At 38.7% G+C, this 22,507-nt stretch overlaps 1 protein-coding gene across 4 annotated transcripts in view; it reads right to left on the bottom strand.

The window, feature by feature from the left end:
- Positions 1-19,539, bottom strand: part of LOC141154249 (bifunctional heparan sulfate N-deacetylase/N-sulfotransferase 4-like) — a 920,299-nt gene extending 900,760 nt beyond the window's left edge. For 2 of the 4 annotated variants that reach the window (XR_012247418.1, XR_012247419.1), the window contains exon 1: positions 18,998-19,538. The gene's annotated coding sequence lies outside the window, so the exon portion shown is untranslated. Of the gene's footprint in view, positions 1-18,997 lie in introns of all 4 variants that reach the window. The other 2 variants (XM_073639869.1, XM_073639888.1) reach the window with 1 other exon arrangement.
- Between the last annotated feature and the right edge of the window lie 2,968 nt (positions 19,540-22,507).

Below are 22,507 nucleotides of genomic sequence, written 5' to 3'. Positions count from 1 at the left end.
CTTGAGAACAATAAAATTACATCTTATGCTTAGTGATAGTTAATTAATCCAGCGATTTAATCTGACTGCCAGATTGGAGTTGGGAAGTGATTTTTTCCACAATGATGTAAATTGGCCTATACCGCATGGTTTTTTTTTGCCTTCCCCTGGATCAACGCTGCGGAATAGCTGCAGTGCACAAGAAATAGGCTGAACTGGATGGACGCTTGTCTTTTTTCTGCTTTATAAACTATGTAACTATGTAACTATGTCCCGGCCTTACTCGCATTAGCGTGCATCAATGTCATAGTGTTAGAATCCTGGCTTATTCGAAGATCTTGACTCCAGAAATAAAAATATCTAGATCATCTCACTGGTTTCTGTCATCCTTATCCCCTCTGACCTGCAAAGTCTGTAATTCTATCTTGCAGCATGACAGGGATCTCAAGGGTCATAAATTTTCCTTGAAAGCTAATACACGGGTTGACTATCCCTGATAATAGAATGCTTCTGTAAACATTGTTCCTTCTAATGTTGACCACATATGATCATTAGAAACTACCAGCTTTCATTTTTCCTAAATTTACGAGTTTCGTATGCAAAACAAAAATTTGCAAGATTTGTAAAATTGCATAAAAACTCTGAAAAAAATATATTATTTTTTTTTCATTGCTAACAAGGCACAAGTCTGGCATATATTGAGATAAAAAAGAATAATATGATATGAATAATAATTATTTAAACATGATATTTTTACATTGGAAGTTGAATTTACATGATATTCAGTGTATCACAAAAGCCTTAGTTTATAAAATACTAAGGAATAAGGTAATGCAAGCAACCTAAAATGGAAGATAGTTCCACCCATCATAACAGTGGCATTATTAATTGACCTCAAAGACATTTATATGTTAAAAGGTTAATTAAATATATGACGCGTGCCAAAAAAAAACAACATTTCACATAATCTTGACTCAGTACTGATATGCACACAAGTCATCTTCTGAAGATTAGATATATATTTTTGGCTGGTTTCAAATTGAAGATACATTATGACTAACTTTTTTTTCTGTCAATTTCTGATATTTGCAAAAAAAGGTAGGAAAATTGTCATTGCATTTATGTTTTGTCAAAAAAAAAGTTCAATGAAAATGCCAGATAAAGTTCTTTCAATCAGTTTAAAGCCCCTTTTTCACAACATTAAAGCATTTTCAGCTCTGTATTTAGATTGTAGCACTCTCACACCCCCATACACAGACAAGCTGTAGTTTAATTGCTCGGAATCTTGAAGTTGCAGGTAAGCACCTACAAATATTATATCTAGAGATGAGCAAATTGAATAGTGAAGGATTGCGTTTGAGTCAAATTTGCTGAAATTTATGGTTTCAAACGTATTCAAACATTTTGAAATTGGATTCATGGTTTGCAAAAAAAAAAACAAAGAAAAACGACTTGCTGGGCACCATGTCCTACATTGCTGAAGCATCAGAGAGCAGGCTAAGGAAATTTTGCATTGCTGGCCGGGCTTCCCCATAAAGCCCTGCAGCTATGACAACTTATGGAATATAATCAAAACAGGATAAAAAAAAACACATTTAAAAATTGTCTCTGCTGCTAGAAAGAAGTCTCTCTGCTGTGGTATTCTCAGAACTTTCTTTACTCTCCACTATGCGTTTCAATGCCGTACTGGCATCTTTATTAGGTGTAAAAAAAAACAACAGGTTTTACACTTGATAAAGATGTCAGTACGACACTGAAACGCATAGTGGACAATAAAGAACCTTCTAAGGATATCACAGCAAGAGACTTTTTTATACTTTTTTTTATCCTGTTTTGGTAATTTCCCTCTGGCGGATCTTTCCCCCAGCCACGGGGCAGCAGCTGCCGGCTATCTAAACCTTTGCAGCAGTTGTGTCTTCACACAACCACCCAAGGTGAGCAAACCTATTGTTTTTACTGTCTCCTATATGAGGGTTTAACCCTATTGTGTGCTTCTCCCTTCACAGTCTCTATTTCCTTAACTTATGGATTATCATACCTTTTACCATGGTGGTCAGTTTTTGGCCCATCACAGATCAGCAGTTCCAAGTAGAACACAGTTTATATGGCAGAGTCGTTTTCCATCTCCAGGGTTTCTGGGTATGTCGGTCTCTTTGTAGAGTGTAAGCTTTTACGGTCAATAGGGTCCTTTCTCTCTTTTGCCTGTACAGTGAAAGCTCTTATAGTCAGCAAGGTAATCTTGCTCTCTGTCTCCTGAAGAGTGTCAGCTCTTATGATGGGTCCTCTCTCTTCGATACAGTATAGTGTAAGCCCTTTTGGTTAGTGTGGTCCTTTCTCTCTCTCTCCAGTACAATGTAAGTTCTTATTGTCAGCAGGATTCTATCTCTCTCCTTTTCCTCACATGTATTTCATGTATTTTCTGAATATTTAAAAGCTTTCCCGTATTGAGACTGGCGTGAATTTATTACCGCAAATCAATTTTTTGGGGAAAATTCAGCTAAGTCATCAAATTTCAAAAGATCCATTCAACTCTAATTATAGCTATGCCAAATTCACCTGAAAATTACCTTAACTTTTATTACAAATTGGTTAGCTTTCTTGCCTTGCAGCATTTAAGAAGTGAGCCTCAATCTTTTTAGGGAAACACTAATATGAAGTTTATGAGTTTGTGGATTCTTTCCTGTGCTGTTATGGGTTTCCTTTGGGTACTCAAAAAATACAATAGTTCAATTAAGCTTTCTACAAAACACATGTTGTCCTGTATGAATGGCTAAGATAGAATAATAGTTTGAGATCCCCAGGGACACATTATGTAGACTATGTTAGTGTTTTATAAATAAGAGTAAATGAATAAACTAAATGAAGTATCTGACCCATAGCAAATGAAGAAATAATCATCTATAGATTTTTGTTTAGCCAGTAAACATCACATTGCCTATTTTGTTGGAGTCTATTAAGGAACACAGGAGGGAGCCATGTGAGCAATATGCTATGTGGCTTATTACAGACTTGTTATCAGCTCAAATAAAACACCTTTTAAACCTGTTTAAGTCAATATCCTTTACATTTTCAACATTTCAAAATATTATATTATGTTTTCTAGTATTTCGTCTTTTTGAGTAAAGGAAAGTCTGTGTCATGTTTGACATTATCCTCCTGTCATAGCACTGCCTTCAGGTAAAAAGCATTTCCACTTCACAACTTCACAATGAGAATATTGATGCTTTTTGGCTGCATTTAGCTATGTTCCAAAAAACACAAAATGTAATTTATCGACCATTGTACAGATATTATCCAATTATAACAAGGAGTATAATTCACTATTTAATGCATTTAGCCATTTAAAGACTATTCTGTTAGATGTCTTCATTACAAAGCTTTGAAATAAACTCTAACTATGCAATGAAATGAAATGCCATAAATAAATTTAATCACAGGACTGTCATTCTACATTTTCAGTTCGTGGACTCAGAGGGACACAAAGCAATCACATATATAGAAGAAGCATTCACCACCATGATGTACCATCTACACTTTTACTGTAGCATAGCCTCTCTCAATCAATTTGAAGATTTCAAGATGATGGTTGTGATATATGTGTGTGTATATATATATATATATATATACATATATATATATATATATATATATATATATATATATATATATATATATATATAGTACAGACCAAAAGTTTGGACACACCTTCTCATTTAAAGATTTTTCTGTATTGTATTTTCATGACAAGGAATGGACATTAGACCAGTGGAAAGGTCAGATGAGTCCAAATTTGAGATCTTTGGTTCCAACCACCTGGTCTTTGTGCGACACACAAAAGGTGAACGGATGGACTCTACATGCCTGGTTCCCACCGTGAAGCATGGAGGAGGAGGTGTGATGGTGTGAGGGTGCTTTGCTGGTGACACTGTTGGGGATTTATTCAAAATTGATGGCATACTGAACCAGCATGGCTACCACAGCATCTTGCAGCGTCATGCAGCATCATGCTATTCCATCTGGTTTGCGTTTAGTTGGACCATCATTTATTTTTCAACTGTATACAGTACAGACCAAAAGTTTGGACACACCTTCTCATTTAAAGATTTTTCTGTATTTTCATGACTGCGAAAATTGTACATTCACACTGAAGGCACCAAAACTATGAATTAACACATGTGGAATTATATACTTAACAAAAAAGTGTGAAACAACTGAAAATATGTCTTATATTCTAGGTTCTTCAAAGTAGCCACCTTTTGCTTTGATGACTGCTTTGCACACTCTTGGCATTCTCTTGATGAGCTTCAAGAGGTAGTCACCGGAAATGGTCTTCCAACAATCTTGAAGGAGTGAAGGAGTTCCTAGAGATGCTTAGCACTTGTTGGCCCTTTTGCCTTCACTCTGCGGTCTAGCTCACCCCAAACCATCTCGATTGGGTTCAGGTCTGGTGACTGTGGAGGCCAGAGGCCAGGTCATCTGGCGTAGCACCCCATCACTCTCCTTTTTGGTCAAATAGCCCATACACAGCCTGGAGGTGTGTTTGGGGTCATTGTCCTGTTGAAAAATAAATGATGGTCCAACTAAACGCAAACCGGATGAAATAGCATGCCGCTGCAAGATGCTGTGGTAGCATGCAGGTTCAGTATGCCTTCAATTTTGAATAAATCCCCAACAGTGTCACCAGCAAAGCACCCCCACACCATCACACCTCCTCCTCCATGCTACACGGTGGGAACCAGGCATGTAGAGTCCATCCGTTCACCTTTTCTGCGTCGCACAAAGACACGGTGGTTGGAACCAAAGAACTCAAATTTGGACTCATCAGACCAAAGCACAGATTTCCACTGGTCTAATGTCCATTCCTTGTGTTCTTTAGCCCAAACAAGTCTCTTCTGCTTGTTGCCTGTCCTTAGCAGTGGTTTCCTAGCAGCTATTTTACCATGAAGGCCTGCTGCACAAAGTCTCCTCTTAACAGTTGTTGAAGAGATGTGTCTGCTGCTAGAACTCTGTGTGGCATTGACCTGGTCTCTAATCTGAGCTGCTGTTAACCTGCGATTTCTGAGACTGGTGACTCGGATAAACATCCTCAGAAGCAGAGGTGACACTGGGTCTTCCTTTCCTGGGGCGGTCCTCATGTGAGCCAGTTTCTTTGTAGCGCTTGATGGTATTTGCAACTGCACTTGGGGAGACTTTCAAAGTTTTCCCAATTTTTTGCACTGACTGACGTTCATTTCTTAAAGTAATGATGGCCACTCGTTTTTCTTTACTTAGCTGCTTTTTTCTTTCCATAATACAAATTCTAACAGTCTGTTCAGTAGGACTATCAGCTGTGTATCCACCAGACTTCTGCACAACACAACTGATGGTCCCAACCCCATTTATAAGGCAAGAAATCCCACTTATTAAACCTGACAGGGCACACCTGTGAAGTGAAAACCATTTCTGGTGACTACCTTGAAGCTCATCAAGAGAATGCCAAGAGTGTGCAAAGCAGTCATCAAAGCAAAAGGTGGCTACTTTGAAGAACCTAGAATATAAGACATATTTTCAGTTGTTTCACACTTTTTTGTTAAGTATATAATTTCACATGTGTTAATTCATAGTTTTGATGCCTTCAGTGTGAATGTACAATTTTCATAGTCATGAAAATACAGAAAAATCTTTAAATGGGAAGGTGTGTCCAAACTTTTGGTCTGTACTGTACATCTAGTGTTTTGTATGATCTCCATGATTTTTTAGGACAGCAACAATTCTTCTAGTCTTCTGAGCATGGAATGAAAAAGTCGGCAACATATTGAAATACTTATCTTTTTTCCATTCTTCAAGAATGATCTCTTTTACAGCCTGGATGGAGATTGATGCTCAAATTTGCACTTTAGATTCCTAATTTTTCATGCAGTTGTGAGTGTAGACACCATATTTTTCATGTTTTTTTTCATGCAGGCCCCTTTTTCATGCAGTTGTGGGTGGTTTTTGCAAATAAGTTTCCTCAAATTTATGAAACCAAATAGGACAACTATAAAAACAAAGATCTTTTCACACTAATATTTTTCCAGTTGCATTTTTTCAAGGAAAAATAATGTAACTTAAAGCAATATTATTGCCATTAAAAATACTGTGTTGCCATGATTCCTGTTGGACTCCAATATAAGAATTTGCAAGAATTTATTGGGACCCATCTAAAATAGATCCCTGGGAAAAAACAGCCCCTAATAATGAAATACACTTAAAGGTTTAGCTCACATTAGCATACGAATCGGACAAGTGCAATATAAGAAAAAATCGCATTGCACTCTGACCAATGTTAATCAATGAGTAAGTGCTGATCTGTAAGTTTTTCCTCAGCTGTATTAGGACTGAGGAAAAAAATCACAGCATACTGCGAGTGGTTGCGTATAACAGACGAGACTCACCAATGCAAGTCAATGGCTGTAAGAAAAAAACGGCATACGCCCATATGCGATCCGATTTTTACGCACACATCTCAAAGGAACCAAGAAATTTCCCCAGCCAAGCACAGGAAGTTCACATCCAGAACCTTGAAAACTGATAGATAGATATCCTGCAGATATATAATTTCACAACTCCTTACATATTATAAACTTGCACTCTTAAGTGCCTTTCATGTGGAGGTTGTTCTACAGATTTTTTTAGGCTTGTTTAACCAAATAAATAAATAAAAAAATGAGTGAAAAAAACAACATGGGGTCACACCTATTTTATTAGTCCAGTAAAGGTAAAGCAGACAGCTGAGAGCTGATATTATCAGGCTGCGAAGGTCCATGGCTTCCAAGGTCCGTTGGGTCCTTTGCAGCCAAGAAATACCAGCCTGCAGCCACCCCAGAAGTGGCGCATCACATTACATGTGCCAAGTCTGGCACTTTGCCTTCGCTCTCCCCAATTGGGATAATGGGGCTTGGGGTTGATGTCAGCTTTAACTTGTCCAAAATCACACCTGGCATCAAGCCCTGGTATTAGTATTGGAGATTTGTCTGTCAGACACCCTCATTACTAACCCAGTAATCAAACAAAAACCCACACAAACAAAACATACTTTATTTGAATAAACACTCCCCGACACATTCCCTGGTTCACCAATTTATTTAAAAAAAAAAACATGCAGTCCAGACGTAGTCCTAGGAACTGGATTTAGTATACCAAAACTGACGTAGTCCACAAATGGAAACCTGAAAAACATAAAAAGAGAGGGAGAAAAACAAGACACTGTCCAGTTTATTAGAAAAAAAAGGTCCCATGCAGGTCTGACGTATTCCAGCGCTTCCCACGACGATCCTCGATTCCGTCGTTAAAAGCCTATGGAGACTCATTCTGACTCTCCATAGGCTTTTAATAGCAGCCACTCCCGGCTCACGCTGCGCTCCGTGAAACCTGGAAACTCTGGACCACGGTGATGTCAGTAACGATAGCGCTGATCAGAGTAGCTGAATCTCACAGAGGGCAACGTGGCTTGGCGACTATGTTGAGCGTTATCGTTACTGACTACACCACTGTTAAGAGCCGCCGGGTGTCGTGGAGTGCAGCATGAGCCTGCAGTAGCTCCAAATGCTTTTAACGGAATCAGAGAATGTTGAGGGAATCAATGAAACACATTGGACCTGTGTGGGATCCTTATTTTCTAATAAATAGGTGAATGAGGAAGAGTGTCTTGTTTATATTTCTCTCTTTTTATGTTTTTCAGGTATCCATTTGTGTACTTCATCGGATTCCCTGGACTACGTCGGATTCCCTGGACTATGTCAGACCTGCCTGTTTTTTTAAATAAATTGGTGATGCAGGGAAAGTATCGTGGATTGTCTATTTAAATAAAGAATTTTTTTTGTGCGTGTCTTTTTTATTACTGGGTTAGTAATGGGGGTGTCTGATAGACACTTCTCCATTGCTAACACCAGGGCTTGATGCCAGATGTAATTTTGGACAATTCATAGCTGACATCAACCCCAAGTCCCATTACCCCAATTGACACTGCACCGAGTCAGGAACAGTGAAGGCAAAGTGCCAGAATTGGTGCACCTAATGTGATGCACCACTTCTGGGGAGGGTGCAGGCTGGTATTTTTTGGCTGGGATGGACGCAATAACCATGGACCTTTGCTGGTTCCATAAAATATGGGTGACCCCATGTTGTTTTTTTCATTTATTTATTTGGTTAAACAAGCCAAAAAAACTGTAGAATAAACTTGACATGAAATGCAATAAAGGGTGCAAATTTATAATATGTAGGGAGCTTGTGAAATGATATATGTACATGATATCTATCTATTCTATCTTTTCTATCTATCTTTCTATTTATCTATTATATATTTAATATCTTTCTATCATCTATCTATATCTTTATGAAACATTGCTTTTTTATTTTTGTCAACTAGCTTTAAGTTTACATAGAGTATTATAGTATGTAAAAGATGTTAAAAACACATTGCATACGGATTGCATTCACATGTCATACAGATATTAGGCGAGAAAAAAAACTCACACTCGCGTAGTTCTCGCATGACACAAGGTAAGCCATACTAATTCCATTTATCCACCTTTGCAGGACAAACATCGAAGATATTTTTATTATGCAGATGTGATTGAACTCTAAAATTCATGTAGAAAAATCTTTGGATGGGAACTCTATTAAGACATTGCAAGTCAATTTTAGCCAGTAGTAAATGGTGATCATTAAAGGGTTGCCTGTTTTTTTTGGTTATAGGAAGTTTTGCCCCCAGCAGTTCGCCCCCAGCAAATTGCCCCTAGCAGTTCACCCCCATCAGTTTGCCCCCAGGTACATTTTGCCCCCACACATTTCGCCCCTATCATTTCGCCCCCGCACATTTCGTCCCTGCACGTTTCGCCCCCGGACCAGGGCGAACTGGGGGCGATATGTGCGGGGGTGAAATGTGCGGGGACAAAACATCCTGGGGGCCAAATGCTGGGGATGAAATGTGCGTGGCGAAATGTACCCGGGGGCGAATTGCTGGGGGCGAACTTCTGGGGGCGTCCTGCTGGGGGCGAAACATCCAATTCCCGTTTTTTTTTTCAAGTTACTTCCTATGATGTTTCATTTCATGGGAGTCTCAAATGGGACATTATAAGAAGGATGACTCTTCAGTCACTTTTCCACAGCTTCTATCACCAAACATGAAACAGGACATCATATGGTACCACTCTACTAGGGATTAGGGGTGCCATGCATACCAGGACAGGATGAGGGGTGCCATGCATACCAAGACAGGGATGAGGGGTGCCATGCATACCAGGACAGGGATTAGGGGTGCCATGCATACCAGGATAGGGATTAGGGGTGCCATGCATACCAGGACAGGGATGAGGGGTACCATGCATACTAGGAAGTAAAACCAGAAAAATATTCACCAAACTAAATTGGTAATAGGGTATATATATTTACCAGAGAACCATAGACAGAAAAAATACCCAATAAAAATTAATTTTTAATAATTATCCTTAAAAGTGTACTCTATTGTACAAGTGAGAAAAATCTACACATCTATCTCAAAGACAGGATACCATGTAAGGAGAATATAATATGAAATTAGCAATTAATTCAGACAAACTTGCCCTGAATAGCACCTAATAGGATTGCTCTCCCTATCTAACAGCGGAGTGTTTTTCACCCTAAGGTTCAGATGGTGTCCCCGCTCCTCGGAGGCTGTCCCTCTCCTTTCCCTAGGTATCCCTACACAGTCAAAAGATGCCACACACATACATATAAATGGACCAATTGTAGACTATTCATGTCATAATTGACAAGCTCAATATAAAAAATTACAACAATACCATATCAGTGGGGAGTGGGCAAAAATAGATATAGTTGCACAAATAGAAGGTTTTTGATTTACAGTAGCCCACTAATATAAATAGATAGAAATGTATACCAGTCAGAGCAAGTCCGAAAAAAATATTAAGAATATTTTCATCCCCAATCAAACTAAGATTCGAGCGATGCCATAAATGATATCAATTAGTTGGCCTTTAGTACAATAACTAAATGTAGTCAATCCACAATGCAAAATTTCCCAAAGCTATAATAGCAATATTCCAGACATCAATATTATAAAATTCCTCAGACTGGTGTAAAGTCACCCGCAAATAAGGTTATAATTAATCCCTTCGTCCCAACCCACTGGAATAGGTAGAAATGTGTAAGACCAAATAAGAAATAGTAATAAACTTATCTTAATCTCTAGTCCATCTGAGATTCACACGGTGCCTTGAGTAGCCTTTCAGCCCATATTGATACAAGACTTGTTTCACTGTGGATTTTGACACAATCTTACCAGCTTCCTCAATCATCTTCACAAGGTCTTTTACTTTTGTCCTTGGGTTGATATGTGCATGTCGGACCACGACACGTTCATCTCTGGGACACAGAACCCATCTCCTTCCTGGGCGGTATGATGGCTGGACATTCCCATCTTGTTTGTACTTGCATATAATTGTTGGTACAGATGAATGAGGCAGCTTCAGGTATCTTGAAATTGTACCCAAGGATGAGCCAGACTTGTGCAAGTCCACAATTTGCTTCCTGATATCTTGGCTTTAAACTTTCACATGATGCTACACAAAGAAGCAGTGTGTTTCAGGTGTGCATTAAAATAAATCTACAGGTGTGTCTCTAATTAACTCAGATGTTGCCAAAAAAGCAGAAGCTTCCAAACAAATGGGCAGTCCATAGTAATTTTAGTGTATTTAAACTTTTGACTTTGCAGTAAGTAATAAAAATGCTTTAAAACATCCTCTCTCTCTCATTATTCTGGCATTTGGCAAATATTAAAAATTATGGTAATCCTAATTGACCTAAAACGGGAAAGGTTTATTCTGATTTTATGTCAGATATTGAGAAAAACATGCATATGTGTCTTTTTATATAGTGTGTGTAAACATCTGGTTTCAACTGCATATATAGCAAGCTCCAGAAATATTTGGACAGTGAGTGTTAAGGGGACGGTTGCAAACAACTTTATTAATAATGGAAAGCAACCGAACCCGGGGTCCGCGATGCAGCCTGGAAGACTGCAGACGAACACCTTCCGGGTAAGAAGGTAAAACAACCAACTAATATATAAATCCTTCCAGTGTTACTGCACACCGGGACGGGAAAAGGGATTCGTACTATGTCCGTTAACTGCACGAGAGATGTGCGACAAATAATGTAGCCGTAGCCATGTTAACTGCACAGAGGATACGCAGCAGGCGCTAGGACGTGTGTGTGACTCACACCGGTGTATACGTGCTCCCAGCCAGTGTGCTACCGGACTGCGGAGTATCTCTCCACATGGCTAACAGGCGGTGCAAGGAATACGAAGTCCGCAGTCTGCTCGGGGTGTATAGCGACCCCCTTGTCGGAGCCAGACTGTCAGACAGAACTACCTGCCTCTCTCCAGCTAAGACTGCCTATCCCCTGCTAAACCTGCCTGTCCGAGGCTAAAGCAGCAAGAGAGCACATGGAGTCCAAATAGACAAGCGTGCACACATGAACACAACCTCAGCTCAATGATCAGAGCACACCGCCATGTTTGTGGACGGGCTATTTAAAGACTAAGCCAAGCCCACCGTCGCATTATTGGTCGCTCTACTGATGACGTCACCCGCGGCCAATCAGGTGGTGCCAGGTCACAGGATCAGCTGACACCAAACCACCAATCACGGTCCGCCATATCACGGGCATGCTCAGTGCAGTGCATCCTGGACTTAGGCTGTAGTAGCCCTGTTCCCCTTCGCAACCTATGCTTCACACTACTAGGAACCAAGACCCAAGAGAACTTGTACATCTCATGCACCAGCTAGGCGTTGGCACCGACAGTGATGCTGAGCAGCATCTGGACTGGAATGGGAGACCACAGAATCCACTGTTGATTCTTAACCAATTTCAGATCCAGCAAACGCCCGACGCCTAACAGTGAGACAAGTATTGTCATTTTACCAAAACATATTAATGATACAGTTTTAAAAGCAATATGGGTTTAAAGTGCAGACTTTCAGCTTTAATTTGAGGGTATTCACATCCTAACTGTAGTAGGAGTTTAGGAATTACAGCTCTTTATTATGTAGCTGCGTCTTTTTAAAGTGACCAAAATAATTGAAAAATTATGTCAAAAGCACTTTAATGGGCTGCTGCATGGGCTATTCCCTCGTTATTCCATCACTAATTAAACAGATAAAATGCCTGGAGCTGATTGCAGGTGTGGCATTTGCATTTGGAAGCTGTTGTTGTTAACCCACAACCTGTGGTCAAAGAAAGGAGCTCTCAATTGAAAAAAGAACAGATCATCATTAGGCAGAAAAAAAGAAGAAATCCATCAGAGAGACAGCAGAAATGTTAGAAGTGGCCAAATAAACAGTTTGGTACATTCTGCAAAAAAAGAAGACCACACGGGTGAGTTTGGGAATCTAAAAAGGCCTGGACGTTCACAGAAGACATCAGTGGTGGATCTTCACAGAATCCTTCCCATGGTCAAGAAAAACCCCTTCACAACATCCAAACAAGTGAAGAACCCTGTCCAAGAAGTAGATGTTTCAGTATCTAAGTCTACCATAGAGAAGACTTCATGAGAACAAATACAGAAGTTTCATCACAAGGAGCAAACAATTGATCAGCCTTAAAGGGAATTTGTCAGCAGGTTTTTGCTATGTAATCTAAGCATAGAATAAGGTAGGGGTTAAAATATAGAACTAAATGATGTGTCATTTATTAAGCTGTTTGCTGTTGTTTACTTATACTGAAGGTTTTATCACCAGGGTATTATCATTTCCAGGTCTGATGTGTACATGACTGGTAGTCCAACTCTGCCTCCTCCTGTGATACGCAGCTCACTAGTAGACAAGGTAAATACAGAGCCTGGTGTGGGCGGGGGTAGCTTTATCAGCTCTTCTGCATACTAAATCTAAAAACTCTGATTGTGTCATAGCACTTCACCCACTAAATTAAATGATACATCTTTTGATTGGGGGTCTGTTTGCCTTTATCATAGAGTTCTCAGGTGAGGTAGCAAAAACTCTCTGACAGATTCCCTTTTAAAATAGAAAGGCCAGATCAGACTTTACCAAAAAACATCTAAAGAAGCCAGCCCAGTTCTGGAAAAGCATTCTCTGGACAGATGAAACTAAGATCAACCTTTACCATAATGATGGGAAGAAGAAAGTATAGAGTAGGCTTGGAATGGCTCATGTTCCAAAGCACAGCACATCCTCTGTAAAACATGGTGTGTGCAGTGTGGTGGCATGGGCATGCATGACTTCCAATGGCACTGGGTCACTAGTGTTTATTGATGGTGTGGCTGAAGACAGAAGCAGGCGGATCAATTCTGAAGTGTACAGGGCCATACTTTCTGCTCAGATTCAACCAAATGCAGCAAGGTTGATTGGACGGCGCTTCACAGTACAGATGGACAATGACCCAAGACATAATGCGAAAACAAACCAGGAGTATTTTAAGACAAAGAAGTGGAATATTCTGCAATAACCGAGTCAATCACCAGATCTCAACCCCATCGAGCATTAATTTTGAATGCTTAAGACAAAACTTAAGGTAGAAAGACCCACAAACAAGCAACAACTGAAGTAAGCAGCAGTAAAGGCCTGGCAAAGCATCACAAATGAGGAAACCCAGCGTTTGGTGGTGTCCGTGGCTTCCAGACTTCAGGCAGTCATTGCCTGCAAAGCAATCTCTACAAAGTATTAAAATTGAACATTTTATTTATGTTGAAGTTAATTTGTCCAATTACTTTTGAGCCCATGAAAAGTGGAGACTTTGTAGGAGAATGGTTGTAACTCCTATACGTTTCACAGGACATTTTTGTTGTACCTGTGAATTAAACCTGAAAGTCTACACTTCAGTTGCATCTCTGTGGTTTCCTTTTAATTAAAAAATAGCAGCATGCAGAGCCCAAATCATTAAGATTCAGTCACTGTCCAAATATTTCTGGCCCTAACTGAATGTGTATATGTATATATGTATACAGGGTGGGCCATGTATATGGATACACCTAAATTAATATATATATAATCTATTTACCATTATGTGTGCGTGTACATACTGGATCTACTACATAGCAAGTTAGCAAGTACAGTAGTTACAATCTAATTGCCACATTCAACATATTTATTAGCTAATTAAAACAAATACGTCTTCTGGGAGATGACATTTCGCAACAAGAAATCATTCAGAATGACAGCTTATTTTAATTTCTCACTAGTTATAGTGAACATGTCTTTGAAGACTGACAGTTTTTCACACTGCATATTTTACAATCATCTCATAAATTGTAGTGCAAAGCTCTATTTCTTGAACTTTCAGCAGATCTCTAGATGTCATGTCTTTTGTATCCATCACTGTATTAATCAAGGAGAATCAGTGGATATTGCTTACTTAGGCACTGTATCTCATGACATACACAAACTACTAGAGATAAGGCTGAAATTACGGAAGAGGGAGGGGGTCTGAACCTGAAGCCTACTAATATACATTATGTTGAATTGTGTTTGCTAACTGATCTGTGGACACACACCAGGGAGCATATGTCAATTAGCAGTTGACATTACATTTTGCATTATATTGAATGATATCCCTTAAATAAACATAGAGAAATGGATTTCAGGGGCAACAGAAGAAAGGAATGACACTGTATGAAAGTTGGCAAGAAGGGGTGAAAGCTAACTTAATACTTTGTTTAATCATAACTAGATTTATTTTTTAATATAAGGGTGGTTAATGAATTCACAATGTGTTAATGACATTTAAACATTGTAGATTCCTTGAAACAACTGGAAAGTTCTGCAAGTCCAACAGAACGTAACAACCATGTTATTAATAGCGTAAAGATCTAACCATGTACAGAATAATGTTAGGGAGAGAACTGAAACATATAAACAGTAGAATAGATCTGGAACAAGGTAGTAAACACAAAGACTTGTCTACTGAAGGAAGATAAATGCATGGAGCATGCTTAGGTGCGTAGGACACAAAAGTGCTTCAAAGAATTGGTGATTTTAATAATGATGAAACAATTCCGATCGCACTTTAGGTCAAACCTTGGATGCCTAAGATTAAAACATAACACATGCACATTTTCAAAGGCAGCTTACAATGGAAAGCTTTTTCTTCTGATGGAATATTACACAATATAGCTTGAATTTGTCTACTCTTGGACAACTGTAATTCTCACTTCTGTGTGCTATCTCCATTTTTGGGGATCTGGGGCCGGGTGAGTGCTTACTTTTTGCGCACCGAGCTGAAGATTTTATTGATACCATTTTGGGGTAGATCCGATGTTTTGATCGCCCGTTATTGCATTTTATTGCAATGTTGCGGCGACAAAAAAACGTAATTCTGGTGTTTACATTTTTTTTCTCGTTACGCCGTTTACCGATTGGATTAATTCTTTATTTATATTGATAGATCGGGCAATTCTGAACGCGGCAATACCAAGTATGTGTATGTAGTTTTTTTTTTATTATTTTATTTTGAATGGGGTGATTTAAACATTTAGATTTTTTTATTTTTTTTTTATATATTTTTATTATGGATCGCGATTCCACCCGCGGCTGTTGCAGGCACATGTCAGCTGTAATAATCAGCTGACATGTGCCCGGTTCAGTGCGGGCTCAGCGCTGGAGCCCTCACTGAAACGGGGGATTACAGCCTGGTGCGTACTAAGTTATTCAACAGACAAAATTAATGAAATTGTACAAAAGATGATGTAAGAGCTGTGTTGTCCCCAGCATGTAATTATATTGTTATAAGCTATTATTAAGTCATATTTATTATTAATTATTATTATTTTAGGCATAATGTGTCAGAAATCCATTATGTCACAAGACTGTGACCAGTCATGGATATATTGCAGAATTATCTAACATAAACAATGTCTTATTTAACTCATCATAATTAAATACAATTATACAATGACTTTTGTATAACTGCAGTAAATCAGGGTAACTGATGTGAAGGCTTATAGGTACCTCAAATTATAAAATATTCTAGGAAACTTTTCCGGGTATATAATTAATCGTTAATACTTCCATTAGTTTTGACTAATAGGATGTTTCCATTAATCACATCTCTAAAGGATCAAGATATCAGTTTTACACCCACACCCATATCATAACTCACCAGTTTCAATGACAAATTGTATGGCTTTATACATTATATAAGTAGTCAGGTAATAAACTATACTCCCTCAAGACTGAAAGACATCCATCAATGCATTCAAACAATGTCATCAATTGTAGAAGACCTGACTGAAGAAAAAAACAGGTCATTCATAAACAGGTATAAACATAATGTGACTATATGCGTATGATTTGTCTATTAATGTAAATGTGTTAAAACACAAATATTTACATACATATTTATAAAGTGAGCAATGATTTAAATATTTATTTTAAGGGCTTGTCCACAACTACCTAACTTAACCATTATTTTGGAGTCCAACTTTTAGAGCTACAGATTTGTGTCGCAAATTGAGTTTCTCGTTCTGCCTTATATCCTAAGTCATATTATAAGTCTCGTTAAAGGGTCACTATTGACTTTTAGGATTGCTACTTCCTATAGGTGGCACTAAAGTTCTGGTCCTCTTCCTCTCTGAAGAGACAATTTGCATGTTGATGCTTTTAAAACACTTTTTACGCTTTTTTCACAAATCAAATTTATGGGGATTCCATCAATCAGCTCTGGGCTTAGGAGCTGAACACTTCATTTTCATATATTTATATTATTCATCTGTTGGTTACTTAATGCCAGAGTCCAATTAAACTAAATGAACCTGTCATAGTCTAAGAAGTAGTATAACATCACAAAAGAAGAGTGCATACTAAACTATAGGATGATTGGGTTTACAAACGTAAAAGTGCAACTTAGACAAGGGAGACATTGCTGGTAACTGGTTGCTGGAGGTCATAACAAAGTGCTCTTTTATAGTGAACTGACCAGAAGGAAAGCAGGACTATTGCATTTTGGGATGTTACAAGGGGACAGAGGTTTGTATTTTGTGGACATTTGCGTATATATGTTTAAATTTTAGATGCAAAACAAAATAAATAGATTTATTTGTTTCCAAATGCTGAAAAAGCTCCCTGCCTATATGATTTGTCTAGCATTTCTGGAAAATTTGATCAATAATGCACAAAGTGTTTTCCTGAACAAGGTCAACCTTACCTTAACCACTTCAGTTCCTCTAGGGGCTAAAAGGCTTCTCCGTCACTATTAAAGCAGATAAATTACATTTTCCCTTATGCAATTACCGATGAACTGTCTACTGGTAAGTCACAGCATCTGATTAGAAATGGATGACTAGAGCGGAGTATAAATCACATAAAGTTTCAGATGAAAATCCTTTGAAGACCAACAACATTGTGAACCATAGTAAAAATAGATTGTAACAGTGGCATTTCTCTAGCTGAAGAGCTGGCCTCTGACTTAATCAGTATAGGAGCACTGTCTATCCTATCCAGAATTTAAGGAGTTTCAAAATGCATTCTAGTTGCTACTTTTGACAGGAATGCTACAAGTTACTTAGCAAACAAACATCATAACCGTCAGCCCCAAATACAGCCATATAAAGATCAGAACTGACCAGGGGCTCAGAGGCTGAAGACTAATGGATCAATATACTTACAGGTTTACTAGTATATGCCAAGTAACTTGGACTAGGAAAAGACCAAAGAAGCAATAAACTACATTGACCTAGTCCTATTATAATGGTTGAAGAGACTAGTAAGTTTGGTATATATCAGACCTACTGAACGAACTTAGCCCTTTTTCCTAAGCTATTACATATATAGGGAGGAAACAGATCTGTTCTTGTCATTTAACTCATTAAAGGATGCATTTTTTAGCATTGTGCTAAGAGGCAGAACACAGTAGCTTTATATGCAGATTTATGTAAAACCATTGATTACAGTAAATTAATTCATAGTTGAGTGAAATGATATACACCTGTGTGTGATATGTGATAAACATTTTAGCTTGACATACATTAAGTTACCAGTTCCTGGTCCCATCACTACTTATTTGTAAAGTAAGTACTCCCGTTATATATCGCACTCTCCTGCATGACCAGTGCCGAACAGCAATGTGATTTACTTTTTAACTCTCTGCCAAGTTGAGCTACCTATGGGCAGATGGAAGATCAGTGTTCAATGCACAGTCCTCTGTGATTTATTAAAACGGAAAATACATTCCTTCTTCATGGCCAATATGATAACACAGTCACAAATAGGCAGACTAATAACAAATCTAGAATTCAGATCAATAATGGGAAAACTGATTTTCGAGCAGCACTTTAAAAAGAAAAATCGACTTGCAAACAATCCGTCTTTATCAGAGAAGCATCTCTAATGAATCAAAAAAAGAAAAAGGATCAATGGACGAATAAAATAAGCAATGCGAGGATATGCTGCAGAATAATCCCAGTGAATAATGGCTGGAGAATGGTTTGTAATTATTCTTCATTAAGTTTAAGAAAAAAAAAAGATCAGACATCAGAAAATACAGACGAGCAGAAAAATGAAACATTCTTATTATTTCATCTACATTCACTGAAAAAAATTTGACACAAGGAAGGACAATAGTATTACTATAGTATAGTGTCACTAGTCAGTACCTCCTCCAGTACAGATCATTGTATAGGAGAGTATTCCAGTCACTTGTTCATTCAACCTAGCTGTCTGCAAGTGTCACTGTGCAAACTGTGTTCTAACATTGATGACTATGTACAACATGTAAGATCTTAAATTATTTTAATTCGACCTTAAACTGACAATTACTTCATGTTAGTTAATCCTTTTTTCTTGTTTGCACTTTTTTTTCCTTATATAGGTTGGATAGCTGGGGTAGATAATAATGTATTAATAAGTCAACCTCTTTCCAAATACCCAGTAAACTAGTTCAATTCTATCAATAATATCACTAATACTCAATAACAAATAATCCTTAAGGTCGGTACACACATAGTTAACTGCAATTAGTTAGCAACTCTTTGTAAAGAAGGATTTACCTGTGGAAGGAGCAGATGAGTGTTTCTTCCTAGATGCAGCACAAGATAGAAGAAGCTGGAGATTCAGTTGGTGAGGCTACCTGTCAGATCTCACCTTCTGCTGGATCAGTCGCCAAGGAGGCTGAGGATACTGAACTCCTTAAAGCCAAGCCAGTGATGTTCTATAGAGGCAGACACAGGCATGCATGCAGTCTCTGTGCTGCTCTGTAAGCATGCAGACAGCTGGAAGGATTCACACTTCTGTGCAGCCTAGTGTTACAATGCACCTTCCTTCTTGGACAAGAGGGAGAATTCTGGGAACAGCACACACCGAAATGCTGTGAAAACTATTTAATCTCAGGAACACCAGCTGCTCCCTGCTCCTCTGCTCTGAATGTCTTGTTGGGCTACAGGCAGATCTTGCTGCTGCCTCTCTCATCACTGGCACTATAACAGCATCCTTGCAGTACTATGATTGGCAGAAGCAGCCAATTCCTTCAGCTGATCACCCTCAGGACTCTCAAGGGCTAGAAGCTGTTGTGATGTCATCCAGATAGTGGGATGTAACACATGGATCCTTTTCCTATGGAAGCTGCATCCCTCTCAAAGCAGAGTGATTTATTAGAAGTCTTCAAGGATTTGCAAAATCTGTCACTATACAATTGGGACACTTCTTCTTATTTTACACATCTGCTGTGTTCCATGCAGACTGAAGTGTAATACCACATACAGCTGCCGACACCTCCAATCAATGGTGTCATAAAAAATTCTGAGGATTCTGGCTGCTGCTTAGTTTTTTTTTTTTTTCTTCAGCAGTCCTGTCAGGCAAGTAAAAGAATACAAACTCTGAAGGTTTAGTAATTAGGTGGCATGTGTTATACTAATTCTGCAAAGTCTTATAGCGATCACTGACTGATTGAAGGTGCCTGTCAAGTCTCTATAATTAGGTTCTCATATTTCATGTGAATTCAATACACACAATTAAAAAAGTAGATAAAAACTATTTTAAAAAAAAACTTAATGTATGTTACATTGTTTAGCACATGCTTACTTGTACAATGACCTGGATGTAAATATGAAGTTCCCCACCCATGAAAAGCAGCTTCAGAGAGTCCTGAAAGCTGTCAGTTACTGAATATTTATACACAGGAATATTCACATTTTTTTTACTGTTATAAGGGGCATGATGGCAAATGTGCTTGTTAAGCAGAGATGGGTGACATGTCTAGAAAGATAGACTTTTGTCTTTTATTTTAAAATGTGTGGACTTGTAGGACAGGTCACAGCTGGAGCGGAGCTTGTGACTTTATTTTTTTAGAGCAGTGTAATTTTAATAACATACATTACTAAGATTAATGACAGGAAATACTAAAAGTTGACATTGTTTAGTAATTTTTCACATTGTGCTCTAGGTCCCCAATTTATCAGTTGGCTACTATCATATAGCTGGCAATGTGCTGGCAGTGCCTTGACGCTGGCAGAAAATGTGTCAAACTTTGCTCCATTTTGTAAAAAATGGTCACACCTTGTCTTAGACCTATTTTATATGTTAAGAACACTGTTTAGGCTGTTCAAAGTAAAGGGCATGGCTTCATAGAAAAAGAGGTGGTTTGGCTTAAAAATGGGACTACTTAAAATGCAACAATTTTCTCCAAATTGCAACAAAATTAAAGGGGTTGTTCGGTCTTAAACTACAACTCTGCAGTCACTCAATGTAACTGCAGACTTGTGAATCCTTACATTGGATGCACTGTGTGCTGTGAAGATTCTCTGGTGCCGGCACCAGGGCCGAGCAGACATGTGACCGAAAGTATGTCATATACATATTCCTGCCTCATTTCGACTAGATGGGCGCCTTGTATTGAGTGAGGTCGGAAACAGTCTAGTCAGAATATGGCCAGAAGTATGCATATCACATACTTGCAATCACATGACCGCTTGGTCCTGGCACAGGCATCAGAGAATCCTCTCAGCTCACAGCGCGCACGATGGGCGGATTCGCAAGTCCGCTGTCAAATATATTGACTGAAGACTTGTAGGTTAAGACTGGACAACCCCTTTAAGCTATAGAAAAATAGAGCAAAGTAAGACAACCAAAAGATAGTGCATAGTTAGGGTTAGTTCGGGGGCATAGTTACTCAACATTTATAAGGATGCCAGAAATTTGTCATCCAGCATGAACCACTGTGATAATTTTGGCACATATTAAGACTGTCTAGTCTAAGTAATAATCAGACAGTTTAGTAATTCTGCCTAATTCTATTTATAATTTAACATCACTACTACAGCTGATTAGCGGTCACTGCAGCATCCATGTGATACCCCCAGGAAACAAGCAGCATAACACAGTACAGAGAACAGAAGAGTAGAGCTAATGTGGTAGGTGATGAGAATCCTTTATTTGCCCCATCCTGGGCACATTAAGAATATGTTTGAATGCTGTGAACAACCCCTTGAAAAATATTTCATAAAATTAATTCCATTTTACTGCACTTGAAGATTACCAGGATTATCAATATTCAGTAATTTAATAATGATCCTTAACCTTTCTAGGCAATTTCTTATAAGCTTAATCATTTGTGTCCTGGACTTTTGACAAACACTGTAGAGATCACGTGTATTATTTATTTTCATGGAACATTGTCGCTAGTAAGTCTCCATGCTGAAGCTTGGTTTCTTCAGCAAAAAAAAGTACCGCTTCAAGCTGCAACAAAGGCATCCAATGCAGCAAACCAGTAGCCTACTCTGTACTGATGAATGGCAAAAAATCGGAAACCGTAGTCTACAGATAAGGGTTCAGTTTGGCTAGTATAAAATGTCATCCTTCTGGGGAAGCTAATTTGCATGGTATAAGGAAAAAGGAGTGGTGTTATCAGTTTCTCAGGGTCCCTTGACAATTATTGATGGGAGAAATCACATTTCATCCTTTCCTTTTCATCGTACCTAAATAATGTTGTCCTATGACTATGCAGTATGAAGAAATGCTAAGATGTCAGACAAGAACACCCTCTATTTTATATGATTTGACATACAGATTACAATGCAGTAGGATGTCTTTCCCTAACTTGACCTAGTAATTGGCTTGTGATGTGCTAAGGGTCAAGTTATAGTTTTCTGCATCAAGATATTTTTCCACATAATGATCCAGTTATAGGAAACTTGTAACATTGGCTAACACTATTAACCTACAGATAAAGGGTAAATATGCAGGTGTTAGGAATACCTGCCATGGACGCAATCATCCTCCTTCGGTTTTCAAACTGCTCCGCCGACCTGTCTGCACTGGGGATGGAGCTATCTCCCACTTGGGTGGTGCGACTACACACAGTGGTGCTTCGTGTGTGGAAGTGGTGAGTGATGTGGGAAGACGGGACGCCGTGCTTCCCACTTGTTTCGCGGCCTAGGAGACATGGGACGCTGTGTCTCCCGATTGCCAGGCAATGCAGGACGCTGCCTTGCCTGGTGTTAGCCAATGGTGGGAATGTGTGCACCCTGCTGTGCAGGTGAGCAGGGAGTGGCTCCCTGGACATG

Source organism: Phyllobates terribilis, unplaced genomic scaffold (assembly GCF_046119375.1).
Source record: "Phyllobates terribilis strain yellow unplaced genomic scaffold, ASM4611937v1 Scaffold_1__5_contigs__length_1240528914, whole genome shotgun sequence".
NCBI lineage: Eukaryota > Metazoa > Chordata > Amphibia > Anura > Dendrobatidae > Phyllobates > Phyllobates terribilis.
Note: the sequence above shows the minus strand (reverse complement) of the source record. Positions and strands in the feature narration are given on the sequence as shown.